The sequence below is a fragment of the Tamandua tetradactyla genome, unplaced genomic scaffold (assembly GCF_023851605.1).
Source record: "Tamandua tetradactyla isolate mTamTet1 unplaced genomic scaffold, mTamTet1.pri scaffold_175_ctg1, whole genome shotgun sequence".
NCBI classification, from domain to species: domain Eukaryota; kingdom Metazoa; phylum Chordata; class Mammalia; order Pilosa; family Myrmecophagidae; genus Tamandua; species Tamandua tetradactyla.
Genome location: NW_027518289.1, coordinates 1 through 15,256, shown reverse-complemented (window position 1 = coordinate 15,256; position 15,256 = coordinate 1). Strand labels below are relative to the sequence as shown.

Sequence of the window (15,256 nt, the reverse complement as noted above, 5' to 3'; positions counted from 1 at the left end):
GCATTGTTTTCAAAATTTGGTTTAGAGGAAATAAAATGTTTTCAATCAACATACATATAAAAAACCCACTGATCTTCAACACTCCTTTAATCAGTAAAATTTTACTTCATCCTGAATGTGAGTATTTCATAACTGTCATGTATGAGGAAAATGAGAATGCGCCATTTATCTTTATCATATGTGAAAATTGTAACCTATGACTGGATTACCTCCAACTTTAAACAATAAATGACACAATCAGTTTTATAACCTAGTAACCTTAAATGTAATTCAGTAGTGAAACACCATGTTCTAAAGGGCATTTATAGCAACACAGCAGATATCATTAGTTAACAATATTCAATGTCTAGCTAATGTATAATTATTGGTAAGACTATCCTGCATTTTCTACTAGGTATATGATTATAATTGTGTCCATCACAATTTTTAGATTGTGGAACAGCTATTCATAGCTCTTCAGTGCTAACACAAAAGGAAGACTTATGAAAATGCACATAAATGTTCTGCTTTGTAACATAAGAAGCTATAACTTGAATGCATTCAGACCTGTAGCAGGCTGTTGCTGCTGTGTAAGTGTTGCAGCCGTGGTAACGGCTGCTGCATGTGGCATGTTGCTGAAAGGGGTGGACCCAGTAGTAACTCTGGGAGTGTTCTGCCACTTCTTAGCTTCTGCTCACCTGGCTTCAAGCACGTCTACAGCGTCTCCCAAGAACATTTTCCTGTAGCCAAGGTACTGTTCTTTGAGCACCTAAAACAATGAAAAAAAAAGGCTAATCAAATTCTGCATTGACTTGAGTAATATGTGAATGAATATAACTATGAAATAAACTACCCAAGATAGATTATAGGCAATGTCAATATTATACTTTACATCTAAACTATTGTTAATGCATGCTGGATTGGGAAGTGACATGCCTGGGAGTTCTAGCACTCTTTTGAATACTTTCTTCCCTAATTTTGTCACACATCTTTACAATACACTGCGAGCAATTATTCTGGTTTTGTGAGGTCCTGCATAAAATGAGTTAGCTAAATTAAGCAGAATAAGAAGATAATCAGAATAGTATTCAAATTGCTTTTTAAATATTTCGGTTTTGTAAAAATTTTTCCCCAAAAGTCCAACCTTTTAACAACCTTTAGACTCAGAGAGCTTAAAAAAAAAGCCAGCACTAAATATCTATTCATTAAATACATTTTTTGAAAGACCTGTGTGACATTTTAAAACAAGACGTTACCTCGGCAGAGAGAAATTTTGAAAGGAATAGGGAGGACTTTTGTTTTATTAGTCAATATTGCTTGAATACTTTTTGAGAATGATTCAGCTTGAGCTTGTAAAACCAAAAAAAGAAAAGAAAGAGTTTAGAATTTAGTTCAGAGGCAGAAAGAAAAATTACCAAGTTCATGAAGTGGGCTGGCTTACCCAACCCAAAACCTGCCTTGATTAAGGCTATTAACAGAAATGAATCTTTTCACATTAAAATCATGAAATACTTTCATTAAAGGTTTAACCTAATTTTGACAGGCTTTATATTAGTTTCTGAAGAGATGAAGAATTTTTGTATTTCCTACCTATTCTTAGCAGAAATTAATAAATATTAGGATCTCTGGTTATAACAGATAATCTTATTGCTAGTTTTTGTATTTAAAAACTGCTATCCTCCTTTTGTGAGGATGTCAGTATTATGTTCCAGTTCCAAATTCTGCTACTTCTATAAAAACTGGGGAAAAATCAGGGAGTCAGAAGATGGTCATTGATATAAGGAGAAAAAACAGAATCGATCTCCTCTAATTCCATTTTCCATTTCTGTGTAATTACGTGCACATACTCATTCAGTGCTTGGTGTCAGCACCCAGACATTTTAGTTCTACTTTAGATACTAGGAAATAATGACCTGCACAAGAAAAATATAAGACAATTAATGAAAAAATCTGACATCAGCCACCATAATTTAAAAACTGCTAAAACTTCCAAGTTAATATCCCTGAGGCCAGATTGGGTAAAGTAGCTTAAAAGTCTGTTTCAACATATTATCTAATGAAAAACAAAAGGGACAAAAACCACAACCTGAGAGGTATATAAGAAATGAACAAGTCTAGAATTTATAGTTTGGTCACAAAATTCAGCTGAACATAAATGACAACATACCAAATCTGATCCTAGAATATTCTTTGATTTGGGGGAATGCATTAAAAAAAAAGAGTAGGTCAAAATCTCATGTTAAGTAACAGCATGATCTGAGGCTGTTCTGGGTGAATATCCATTGCATTGCTTTTTATGGTCACATTACCAAAAAGAGTATAGTTTCCAAACTATGACAGAAGTGCAAAGGGGAAAATGTGATTGAAAAAGCAGGTATATTTAGAAATAACAAGTGTGGAATTTGCTCTAAAATTCTCTAGGGGTAAAAAGCATTTCTGTGTGGAGAATTGAAAAAGCAAGGTCAAGCGGATATGGGTAACAGCTAAGCCAGATGAACTTAAAATAGTGCCCTATTTTTGAGAATATCTGAAAACGTTTTACATATATTTGAAAACTTCAATATTAAAAATTAATTGTTTCAATTCCCAGTGCCTGCCCATGCAAAAAATAATAACTGTACAACAAAGACTTCAAAGTCCCAATGTACAATCATCTTTAATGCTTTCAAAAACTAAACTAACATTTACTGTAGATTTAATTACACTTTCAAGAAAACATGATAAAAGTTCTTCCCTTAAAAAAAGGTTCCTCCCTTAAACTGAATTTGTTTTACATGGATAAAAATAAACAAATAGGGTAGGCCACGGTGGCTCAGCAGGCAGGAATGCTTGCCTGCAATGCCAGAGGACCTGGGTTTGATTCCCGGTGCCTGCCCATGTAAAAAAATAAAATAAAATAAAAATGAACAAATAATGGGGGGCATAAGAGGTAAAATAAACTGGGTAGATGGAAATACTAGTGCTCAATGAGAGGGAAGGGTAAGGGATATAGGATTATGAGTTTTTTCTTTTTCTTTTCTCTGGAGTGATAAAAATTTTCTTAAAAAATGATCATGGTTATAGCATTCACAATGCGATTGTGTGATTGTGAAAACCTTGTATCTGATGCTCCTTTTATCTACCTTGTCAACAGACGAGTAGAATATATGGAATAAAAATAAATATTAGGGGGAACAAATGTTAAAATAAATTTAGTTTGAAATGCTAATGATCAATGAAAGGGAGGGGTGAGGGGTATGGTATGTATAATTTTTTTTTCTGTTTTAATTTTATTACTTTTTCAAATGTTCCAAGAAATGATCACAATGATGAATATGCAACTATGTGACGATATTGTGAATTACTGATTATATATGTAGAATGGAATGATCAAAATAGGAATTTTGTGTTTATTTGGTGTTTTTTTGGTATTTAAAAAAATTAAAAAAAATGATCATGGTGATGAATACACAACTATGTGATGATACTGTGAGCCACTGATTTTACACCATGTATGGACTGTATGTATGTGAAGATTCCTCAACAAAAATATACTTTTTTAATGTATAAAAATGAAGTTTAGGCTTTAATCTATTAAAGCAAAAGGTCTAAAAGTGAAATGTGGTCTAACAGTGAAAAGGTCTAAAATGAAAATGTGGTACTCTTGATTCAATTCTGCTTAACACAGTTTAATAATCTATTTGGACTCAGGCTACAATGCTTTGAAATTTATAGTTATTCTGAATATAAATAACTTCAAGAAAGAATTTAATTACTTTAAGCTTGAATAGGTTAAAAAAAGTACTTATATCTAACATTTCACTTACATATACAAAGTTTTAAAAAAAGAACTAACTGATTATTATATGAAGGACAAAATATTCAGTGACAAATTATTTTATTTACATAATTTAATAAACAAAAACTTTCCATGTATTTAGAAGGGGGAAATGCTGGAAGCAAGTTTTTTATGTAGTAGCCAATATATACTTAAAACATAAAATTAAGGCAGTACAACATGATTTAAATACTACAAAAGTGCTATTTATGGTGGTAAAGTGATGGGAATAATTGAAATGTTCGATGATATAGGATGGGTTAAACAAACTGACATGTGCATTGACATGACAAATGAAATACTAAGTAACCACTAAAAATGACACTGAAGAAACATCCTGGAAGGTTGTCAAAATATACTGCTGGAAAAGGTTATTTAACAGATTGCACAGTGTACAGGGACTTTTTTAAACATAGATATTAATAATGGTCATGTCTATATATGATTATTGATTATACAAGTTTTAGTCTTTTTATTTATATGTGATTTTAACTATTTCTGTAATAAGCACAGATACTTCTCTCCCCCAAATGAATAGAAATTTCATTTGGGAAGATAAAAAGATATCCAGGTAAATGAAATGCAAGTGAGAACTTACCTTTACATTTTCATGAATAGACTGAAGTTGTGCAGCTAAAACTACAAATGTCTGATAAATTTTCTGCATAGCCATTGACAAATCTGTAAAAGAAAATTATATTATCACAAAAAATACATAAATAAGAACTTTACTTTTCTATTATTTATGAATCTAAACTTTGGTACTGTGAGTGTATAGGAAAAAAAATTATCACTGATATTTCCAAAGACGTCTACCTAAGTAATGTGGGGGGAGGCAGTTAAGATTTCCATGCTGGTTAACATGGTCACAGTTTATAATAAAGCATTTTATTATATGTTCTAATCAAGGATCATTAAGAACATTTTCAAATGGAAGCTTAACATCTTCTACACAACAACAAAGCGCAATTGAAACAATAACCACAGAAAGCACATCACCTTGAGGAGTTACATGTGAGTTGTTTGCTTGTGGCAAGATGGTTTTCTAGGTCTTCAGTCTGTTGTCTGTATTGTTGAAGCTGTACTTCTAACTGCTGAACCAAGATTCTGAAGTAGCTATATGAAAATATTTTTTAAATTAAATCATATTTTTTAAAACATTATTTTCTTCCCATTCTAAATGTCAAATAAATGCCCCATTTGAGTAAGACCTTTGAATTAGTTTGACGGCACAATATATCTTCAATTGGCACAAATATTATTGAAACAAAAAACCGTGTAGTAAGTTCTCAGGGCAACAAAAACAGATGCATATCCTTACTCAAATCATGCGTGACAAACCTAAAGTAACGGATATTCTACAAAATAATGTAATATTCAAAATTATCAAGGTCATGAAAGAAAAGGAAAGACTGAAGCAACAGACTGGAAAAGACAAGGGAGAAATAACAACTAAATGCAGTGCAATTCCCTAACAGGATCCTGGAATAGAAAGAGAAGTGAAAAAAACTGCTAAAATTGTAATAAGGTCTATAGTCTAGTTAATAATGTTGTATCTGTATTAATTTTCTTTTCTTGATGATTATACCACAGTTATATAATATGTTAACATTTGGGGAAGCAAGATAAAGAATACAAGGAAATTCTTTGTACTACTGGTTTGCAAGTTTTCTTTAAGCCTAAAATAAGTTCAAAATAAGAAGTTAAAAAACAAGTGCAGCAGAGGAGCACAGATAGTTCAGTGATAGAATTCTCACCTGCCATGCAGAAGATACAGGTTCGATTCCAGGCCTATGCACTCCAAAAAAAAAAAAAACATTTAACAAATGGTGCTACAATAATGGGACAGTCACACGGAAAAGAATGAAATGTGACCCATACCACATAGCATATAAAGGAAAAACAAATAAACAAACAAGTACAACTGTCAACCAGATTTTATAACCATATACTTACAGTTTTAATATTAATAAAATTTACAATCTGAAGTGACTATAGTATACTAAAGAAAGAGCATTTAATTATTACTATTTTTCTGATAAATTTAACCACAGAGAATTCTAAAAAGATTTAAAAAAGGAGTCTGCCCATTATGCCATAACAAATGGGGAACTACGGAAGATTTCTATGTAGAAAATAATACAATTCAACCAGTTTCAAAATGTGTGTTGACAGCAAAGTGAAGAACAGTACAGGGGGATAAAACACTAGGGGGGTCCACCCAGGGGAACCTTATTATATGTCTGTCTTACCATGTTCACAGGCTATTATAACATAAGAGAAATAAGACATAAATCTTAGAAGATTAAATGATATAGGTTTTTAAAAAAAGGAGCCTCAAGCTAAATCTGAACTTTAAAACCATAAATGTGGAATTATACTGTGGTATTGAGATCAACCTATTGTCTTAGTTTGATGCTTTCTTCATTAAAAAAAAAAGTTCCTACCATGTACCACATCGTATGTTAATCCGAGAAAGGTCTGTACGTTAGATAACAGGAGTGTCACTGTCATTGATAATTTCCTGAATTTGATAATAATGGTATTAAGGTTAAGAGAATATCCTTTTTTTAAGAAAAACACACTGATGTACTAAAATGTAAAGGGGCATTCACATCTGCAAATAGCAAACTGTTCAGGAAAAATATATCTATACACACATATATAGAGAGGAACACCACAAAACCAGTAAAAGTATTAATACATAGGGGATCTGGATAAAAGGTATTTGGGAACTCTTTGCTTGACTCATGGCACTTTTCTGTAACTCTTAAATTATAGAATAATAAAGGAAAAAAGGGAACAAAGAACAAGGTACCAAGAGTTAGAGCATAGCCTACCACTCACAAGCTCACGATTTTACCTCTTCTACCTCAAGACTAGCATAACAGCCTGAGAGGTTTTGTGAAAAATATGAGCTAAAATGTGAAGTTTTAAGCAGGATGCTTGGAATATAGTAAGCATTTGATATATATTAGCTATTATTATCTCTACAAACCTGAAAGGATATAAGAAAAGACCAAAGATATCACATGTATGGAAACTAGACAGAGATGCTGAGTGGTGAGGGTTACAGGTGGGTTTTTTATTTGCTTTTATTTATCCGTGTTTTCTAATTTTTATTCCTGAAGATGTATTCCCTACATATATGTATAAAATCTATGTAAATAAGCTAAAGTGTTAAATTATGTTTAGTGTGTCCTGTTTAAGGATGGGACTATTGCAAAATTATTTTTAAAGTCCTACTAGGTAAAAGTGTAAACTTCAAATTTAGTAAAGGAGAATACACTGAAAATTAAGCTAAAAAATCCATGTGAAGTGCTTATTTAACCCGCCTGCCACATAAACAATTAAAACTTCTTAGCTTGTATATTATTATTACTGTTTTGTTTTCTTAAAGTGAGACACATTTGTTTGAAATATCTAGTAACTTACTCAGCAGGAGCTGTATTTTCATGATGAAATCCAGGTGGGGTTTTCTGGGTTCGTAAAGCTATTTCAGCATTCCTCAACTCCTAATATACCAGAAGTTTTAGGGGAAAAAAAAACAGGATAAAAATATTAACTATTCCTCGCCTGAAACTTCAAATTATGCAATTACTGGTGGTTCATGCTATAAGAACCTATTACAAAAGCAGTTGCTTTATAACAGGTTGCTAAAACTTTTTCCAGAAAAGATAAATTACAAACTTTATGATAAAAAGGCAACAAGTTGTTTGTCCACTTTAAGTTACTATCTTTCTCTAGGATTCATAAAGCTAATGCATCTACAATGAAAGACCATGCCACCATTTTTTAAATTTTCATTAACATAAAGATGTAAAAAATACTATTTAAAAAAAGGTAGAGTTGTGATAATCATGTCGAGGCTGATGATGGCAGCAGGTAACATTCAGGTACTTACTCTGTAACAAGTATGTTAAAGGCTTTATTTTAAACCTTAATCAACCCTCATAAATATACTATATAATTATCATATAATTATATAATTATACCATATTAACATAGTATAATAACCCTAAAATGTAGGTACTATTGTTTACCTGTGTAGAGATTAAGAAATTGAGTTCCAGAGACAATAGCATGCCCAATGCCATGGATCTGGAAGAACTAATAAACAAATCTAAGTAACCTAATCCTTTGTATAAAGTTTGCACATACAACCTTTCTCATATTCCTTCCTACTGTTCCTCATGCCACTTCTATCTTCTAGTCAAAGGTTTTCCAAGACAAAAATTCTGTTTTACCTCCTCACATTTTACATTCCAGTGATTTCACTGCTTTGTGAACCTCTATTTAAGTTTCTCTCACTAGGGAAAATAAAGCACCTTTCTATTCTTCTGTACCAACCTCCCGTCCTTGTTTTACACTAAGTTTCTCAACAAACAAAACAAAACAAAAACTAGTTTTCAAAGTCTCCACAAGTTCTTTCCACTCTTTAGCTCAGGCTCCTATCCTACCCCAATGAAGTATGAATTCCCGGGAGCGGTCTGGACCATTCTCTGACCCTAGCCTACCTCTCTAAGCACTGACTTGTGCCAAGCCCAGACTCACACCAAATGCTCCCATAACACTAGATGCACACAATAAAATGTGCCTATTAAACACCACCACGCCTTTGCACATATAGCTCCTTTTCTTGGAATGCCTTCCCAGACATTCTCCTTCCTTCTTACCCACCTACATATGTCTCAAGACTCAATGCAAAGGTATTCTACCACGGACAGGTCATAAAAGCACCCATTCAAGCCCTTTGTGTCCCAACCATATCCTGTACCTGGAACACATTAGCTGACTAACATAACTTTCTCTACCCAATATACCGTAAGCTTTTTGATCCCAAGTGTATTAAAATGCCTGGCACATAAAAGACCCCTAAAACATGCTCATGAAATAAACAGCTGAACTCAGTAAAAGAAGTTCATTATATTGAAGTTAGGATACCCATTTGGTATCCCATTCCCATCCCCACCCCCCAAAAAAGAGGACTTTTACCATCCTTCTTATAAATCTCAAAAATAAGGTATAAAAGCCTTCACTTTATTTTCCACAAGGCTCTGGGCTCTGCAACAACACTACCCCTCACCCCAGAATTAGTTTACTTTCATATTTGATTAAATTTCCCAGAGAGGCTTGCTTGAAAAAAAAGTTTTAGGGTTAAATAAGAATTATAAAATTAAAAAAAAAGAATGACAACCATTTCATTGAGAGATTCAGAACATTTTTCTTTTCAATTGTTAATTCACCAGACTATACACAGAATACTAGCTCCTGTATACTGGAGAAGAGTAATATAATATTTCTTTGGTATTGTCTATATACTTAGCTCTGATGTGTCTTCTTTAAAGAAACTTGCTTTAACCTCTACCCTCTTCTTCTGCCACCTCTCTACTCTACCTAATGAATAATTTTCTTCATCTGACCCATTGGACTTTTAGTACCTTTGGAGTTAACACTTATATCTCTGAAAGTCTATTGGCAATTTTGGTGCATAACAGTTGCCCCACTAATATTTATGATATCAACAAGTTTTAAAGTTACAATGGATTCTATCATAAATAGCATTCATTTAACTTTTTCTAGAGTTTATCTCCTCTAAACTCATGTAAATTAAATAATTTCATATTTAATCTACATGTGAAATTTTAATTTCATATAATTTTTATACATTCTCCAGTCTAAATACATAATTAAAATCCTCTTCCTCCTAGAAAGTACATATCTAGTGATATAAAAAGGAAGAATAAGTGGGGAAGAAACAAGGGTATTATTTTATTTATATATTTGACCAAACAATCTGTTAGAGACCAGGAAATCTGAAAGCAGACTGCAAAGCCTTTAAATTCCTTTTAACAACTTCATAGTTTAGAACAGCTATTTTACTAACAATTTTTATGAATAAAATCACCTTTAAAATTTAATTTAAAATATAACCACTTCATTTATGAAGAACATAGCACTTTAATAAGTCTACATTAAAGAGACATATTACAGGATGTTCTTTACCAGATCAGGGCTAACTTTAGGGAAAGAAATATAGACCACCATGATCAAATCAAGTATATTTTAAAATTGCAATAAACACAAATAAATTACTGATCATCACTCTTCTGGATTGAAGTAGAACTATATATTATGTTAGAATATATATATAATACAATAGGGAAAAAAAGACTAGTTTCATAGTTATTTTTATTAACCAAGATACAAGAAAGCCATCAGTTAAATTTAGGTGAAAGTCATCAGTTAAATTTAGTTAATGTATAAAGCATAATACAATTTTTAGATAATTAACAGATTAAAAGCACATTATTTTCTTCTGACCTGCTATCTTCTATCTTGTAAGACATAATTTATCTAGCAGGCACTCTTATAAAACAAAATGTTGAAGAAATAAGTTCTAGAGTCAGAATACAGGGTCTGAATCCAGCTCTTCCACTTATTAACAAAGCTCTCCATTTGCTTTCTTATTTATAAAATAAGGATAATAGTAGTACCTACTTCAAAGAGCTGTGGGGAAAATTAAACTGCAAAAACCACATGGAACACTATCTCTTACAATGAAACTCATAAAACCTGGCTATATCATAGGAATTTAAAAAGCAAACGAGCTATCTGATTTCTTACAGTATGCCTGAATTAAACTTTATAACTAAAATTAAAAAGTTAATTCGATTTTTTAAAAAAAGCTTTTGGTAAAATGGTTATAACTTAGTATACCTGAGCAGTTTCTATTTTCAATTTGTCAATATTGAGAATGTTTTTCTGTAATCCACTGGCAGCCAATGAGAGAAGCTGCTTTAAAGCTTTAATATCTTCTTGGACTTTAAGCATAGCTTTAGAAGACATTCTACTAATTTCTTCTTGGACTTGTTTTTGTTCCTTCACAAATTTCCTAAAAAATAAATAAAACTGGGTTTTAAAAGGAGACATCTTTGGTTTCCTAGAGCAAAAAAAAAAAGGCATTTAAAACATGTTGGCTAGGGCATGGGAGATGACCCCCAGTGATGAGCCTGGCCCTGGCACCATGGGATCAGCAATGCCATCCTGACCAAAAAGGGGAAAAGTATAACAAATAAGGTATCAGTGGCTCAGAGAGTTCAAATAGAGTCAAGAGACTATCACTCTTACACATGCTTCATTTAGATATTGCTGCCTATCTTAACTTGCCAAATCCCAACCAAAATCATTCCTGCCAATCCTAAAGAATATCTAGGGCATTATGTAAGATTCAACAAAGTTTCCATGTAGTAAGGTAACTCTACAAAACCTACAACCTCCACATGGGTCCCTGGATCAGATAAATCCTGAAATGTAGAAGGGCCAGCCCTTCCAGAACATCATCACATTCCATCTCCCATCCCACATTATCGACTGTCTCTTTTAAGATGAAAAAGTTAGAATGGACATAACCCAAATAGCCCTAAAGAGCAAGACAGAAAGAACAAAGGTGATTGAATCGTACAGAGAACGTAGGATTTAACAAATGAATATGAGCACCGAATCATTAAACTGATATTTTAGTCTCCAGTATCTTAGAGGAGCTAGAAGTAAAAACTAAAATTGTGAAACTATAACCCACACCAAACTCTGAAATCTGTTCTAAAACTAATTGTTGTCCTGTACTTTGAAATTTACTTTTTTTGTAATTATGTTATTTTTCAGAAAAAGAAAAAAAAAGTTGATTGTGATGATATAAAAATATTTATTCCTCCTAGCTTCCAATGTCCTGGAGCAGCTAAAAGGAAAAATCTAAGAGGATTGTATGGTAGCCCATCACAAACTCTGGGATCTGTTCTGTAACTACTTGTTGAAGAGTGCTTTGAAAACTATTGCTCTTTTCTTTCTTTGCTTTGAATACATGTTATATTATACAATAAAAAAGTTAAAAAAAAAGTTCAAAGTGATGGTGGAGTTATACAGAGAAGGTCAGGTTTAACATATGAGCATGAGTGCTGAATCATTACACTGATACTTCTTTTAGCCTTCAGTACCTTAAAACAGCTAGAAATAAAAACCTAAATTTGTGGAACTGTAACCCATACCAAACTCTAACATCTATTCTACAACTTAAATGCTGTGATGTACTTTTAAATTTATTATTTTTATGTATATATATATATTAATTAAAGAGAAGGAAGGACATATCAGAGAAGATAGGATTTAACAAATGAGCATGACTGCTGAATCATTATATTGATATTTCTGTTGGTTTCCAGTATCTTGGAGCAGCTAGAGGAAAAAAAAAATTATGGAACTATGACCCATACCAAACTAATCTGTTCTGTAACTACTTGTTAAAATGCACTTGGAAATTTATTGCTTTATATATATACATGTTATATTTCATAAATTAAAAAACATTTAAAAAATAAATAAGCCATTAAAAAATCATGTTGGCCAGAGACCAAGTATTTTAATAAACAAAACCCAAAAAGCATCTATGCTTAAGTCTTTTACTTATGGTAACTGCTGTATTTTAATTACCACTGTTCTGCTTTCTTTCCAATTTTCAAAAAGGATTAAAATTTTAATCCAAGCTCAAATGATTAGCAGTAATAGGAGACATTCACCCTATAATGTATACTACAATTTTTTGAGTCTTTCTTACTTATACTTGACACTTGCTGGAGATTTTCAACATCCTGGCAGATGACAGGAGGTAGATTTTCATCCTTCAGTGCTTTACTATCCCTAAAGAAAAATGCCACATATATATTCAAATCATTGAGTTTTTTCAAATAGACAGCTGTTTCTAGAATATATAAAAAGATGAGTAAATATAGAAAATGGTCCCTATTTAAGATTTACCTTGGAATTCAAAATTTTTCATAAAGAACAATAAATTTCCTGATCTATAAAATACAGATACTAAACAAATAATTTGACATGACTTTTTCTCTATAAAGACCAGCATCTTTTATAAATGCACATGAAATAAAACCATTTGACTAAAGAAAAAGATCAGAAAATACGACAATTGGGTGAGCTACTGAACTAAGTTCCTTCGGGCTCAAAGATTCTATGATTGACATTTTAACAGTTCGAAATAATAAAGGATTCATTAAAGAAAGTCTACAAAACTTCTCATTACAAGACTCTCAGAGTACTTCACTTTAAAATAGCTTCAATTTGTTCTTCAACATCTCCTAGAATAAGAAACTAAGACCTAGGGGTAGCTTAAGAGAATCACACATACGCTATAAGGACAAGAGTAAATTAAATTTGGCACAGTGTGATAGAATCAGGAGTTAGCTTTCACAGATCTACTGTTAACTTCTTTGATAAAACCTCAGGCAAAGCTCTGTCCCTCTCAGCTTCTTCATTTATATAATTGGGATAAAACAGCCACAAGATGTTTGTGAGGACTGAACTTGGTAATTTATGTATAAATGCTTTATCTAACATAATGCAAACCAGTGAGAAAAGATAATTGGTAATAAAAATAATGATCTTCAAACACAGATGATGTATATGGAGGCTGTTACCCATCTTAACCAAAGACCATCAGGAAATAAACTTCAAATAGTCTTGTGGTAATTTACATGTAAAATAAAAGGTACTCCAAGAGTAAAGTTTGACAAGTTGTTTAGTATTTGATAAATTAAAAAAAAAAACACGGTACATTTTTATGTGTTTATATTGTTTGGAGGAAAAGCCAACCACCTTCCTAGAAAGAAGTAGTTATAAATTTTCTTAACTGACCACAAATTAAAGATTTAACCTTTCATAGTCTTTGCAGAATGTGTCAGTTTGAAACTATTATGTACTCCAGAAAAGCCATGTCTTTTAATCCTCATTCAATATTGCTGGGTGGAATCTTTTTTATTGTTTCCATGGAGATATGACCCACCCAACTGTGGGTGGCAACTTTTGATTAGATGGTTTCCATGGAGATGTGTCTCCACCTATTCAAGGTGGAACTGCTTACTGAAACCTTTTAAGAGGAAACTAATTTGGAAAAAGCTTTAGAGCCATCAGAACTAAGAGCCCACAGAGTCAGAGACCTCTGGAACAGAAGGAAAATGCCCCCCAGGAAAGCCTTATAAAATGAGAGAAAGCTAGCAGACATTGTCATGTGCCTTTCCAGCTGAGACAGAAACATGACTGGCCTTCTTGAAACAAGGTATCTTTCTCTAGATGCCTTAATTTGGACATTTTCTTAGTCTTGTCTTAATTTGGACATTTCACAGCCTTAGAACTACAAACTTGCAACTTAATAAATTCTCCTTTTTAAAAGCTGTTCCATTTCTGGTATATCACATTCCAGCAGCTTACTAACTGAAACAAAGCATATGTTTATTATTTTATCTTTGACAAAAAAAAAATGGTTAAAAGGAAGACATATTCTTTCTAAATGGTTCCATTTACTTCCAACCATACTACCCACCCACAATTTAATAAATAAAATTCTTTAAAATATTTTAAAAACTTGTAAACTTACTCTGGTCTTGTGCCTGTTTTATCACCTAGAAAAATTAAGAAGGTTTATGTAAAAACAGATAATTTAACACCATATTCCAAACACAAGAATTAAATGAACATAAATTAAGGTCTAAATATAAACTGTTAAGCATGCCTTTTGAACATTACATCATGAACTGAAAAACAAACATATCAATCAGACATTATGTAACTGGTTTGCATCTACTTTCAAAGGCAAAAGTCTTTCTTTCTCAACCATCTTCCATTAAAAAATCCTGTATGGATACTTTACAGTCATATCTCATAGTTTAATTCCTGATAGCTTAACTTGACACTTTTTGGGCCCTATCCATATAGAATAGAACACTGTAATATGTTACATTACCTGAATTTTTCCAAATATTTTACAAAACCAATTTATATATATATATATACTTCAATGCTGCAGAGATTTTAACAGCTCTCTCAGTATCTATTTGATAATTATTAGTAGTATACACCTGTTGGTTTGAAACTGTTATGTACCCCAGAAAAGCCATGTTCTTCTAATCCTAATCAAACCTTGTGGGGGCAGACCTATTGTTGGGTAGGACCTTTGATTAGTTTATTTCCACTGTTCCCATGGAGACATGATCAACCCAATTGTGGTTGTGGCCTTTTGATTAGATTATTTCCAGGGGTTTGTGGCCTCACCCATTCAAATGGGTCCTAATTAATACACTGAAGTCCTTTAAAGAGCCAACACAGGAGCAGTGAGAAAGATGCTTGGGGAACACAGAATTTCCCCAAGAGATGTTAGAAAGGACTCAAAGGAGGTGAGAGAGCTGACACAAGACCCAAAGAGATGAAGACACAACACAGATGTTTGGAGATGCTAAGCCAAGAGATAAAACCCAGAGTCTGCACCAGAGAAACAAAGTGAGGACCAACAGATGCTTAGAAAGAAAGCCATTGGAAATAAAAGCTAAGAGTGCCATGTGAAATCAGAAGCCAGGAGAGAGGGTTAGCAGATGTCACCATGTGCCTTATCTATGA

General features: G+C 32.5%; 1 pseudogene across 1 annotated transcript; it reads right to left on the bottom strand.

Moving 5' to 3' along the window:
• Nucleotides 1-523: 523 nt before the first annotated feature.
• LOC143673183 (nucleoporin p58/p45-like) lies at nt 524-10,645 on the bottom strand (annotated as a pseudogene). Its single transcript, XR_013170233.1, has 5 exons — nt 10,517-10,645; nt 7,232-7,311; nt 4,796-4,912; nt 4,395-4,477; nt 524-748 (listed from the first exon to the last, which is right to left on the bottom strand). The product of XR_013170233.1 is annotated as a nucleoporin p58/p45-like (transcript).
• Nucleotides 10,646-15,256: the final 4,611 nt, after the last annotated feature.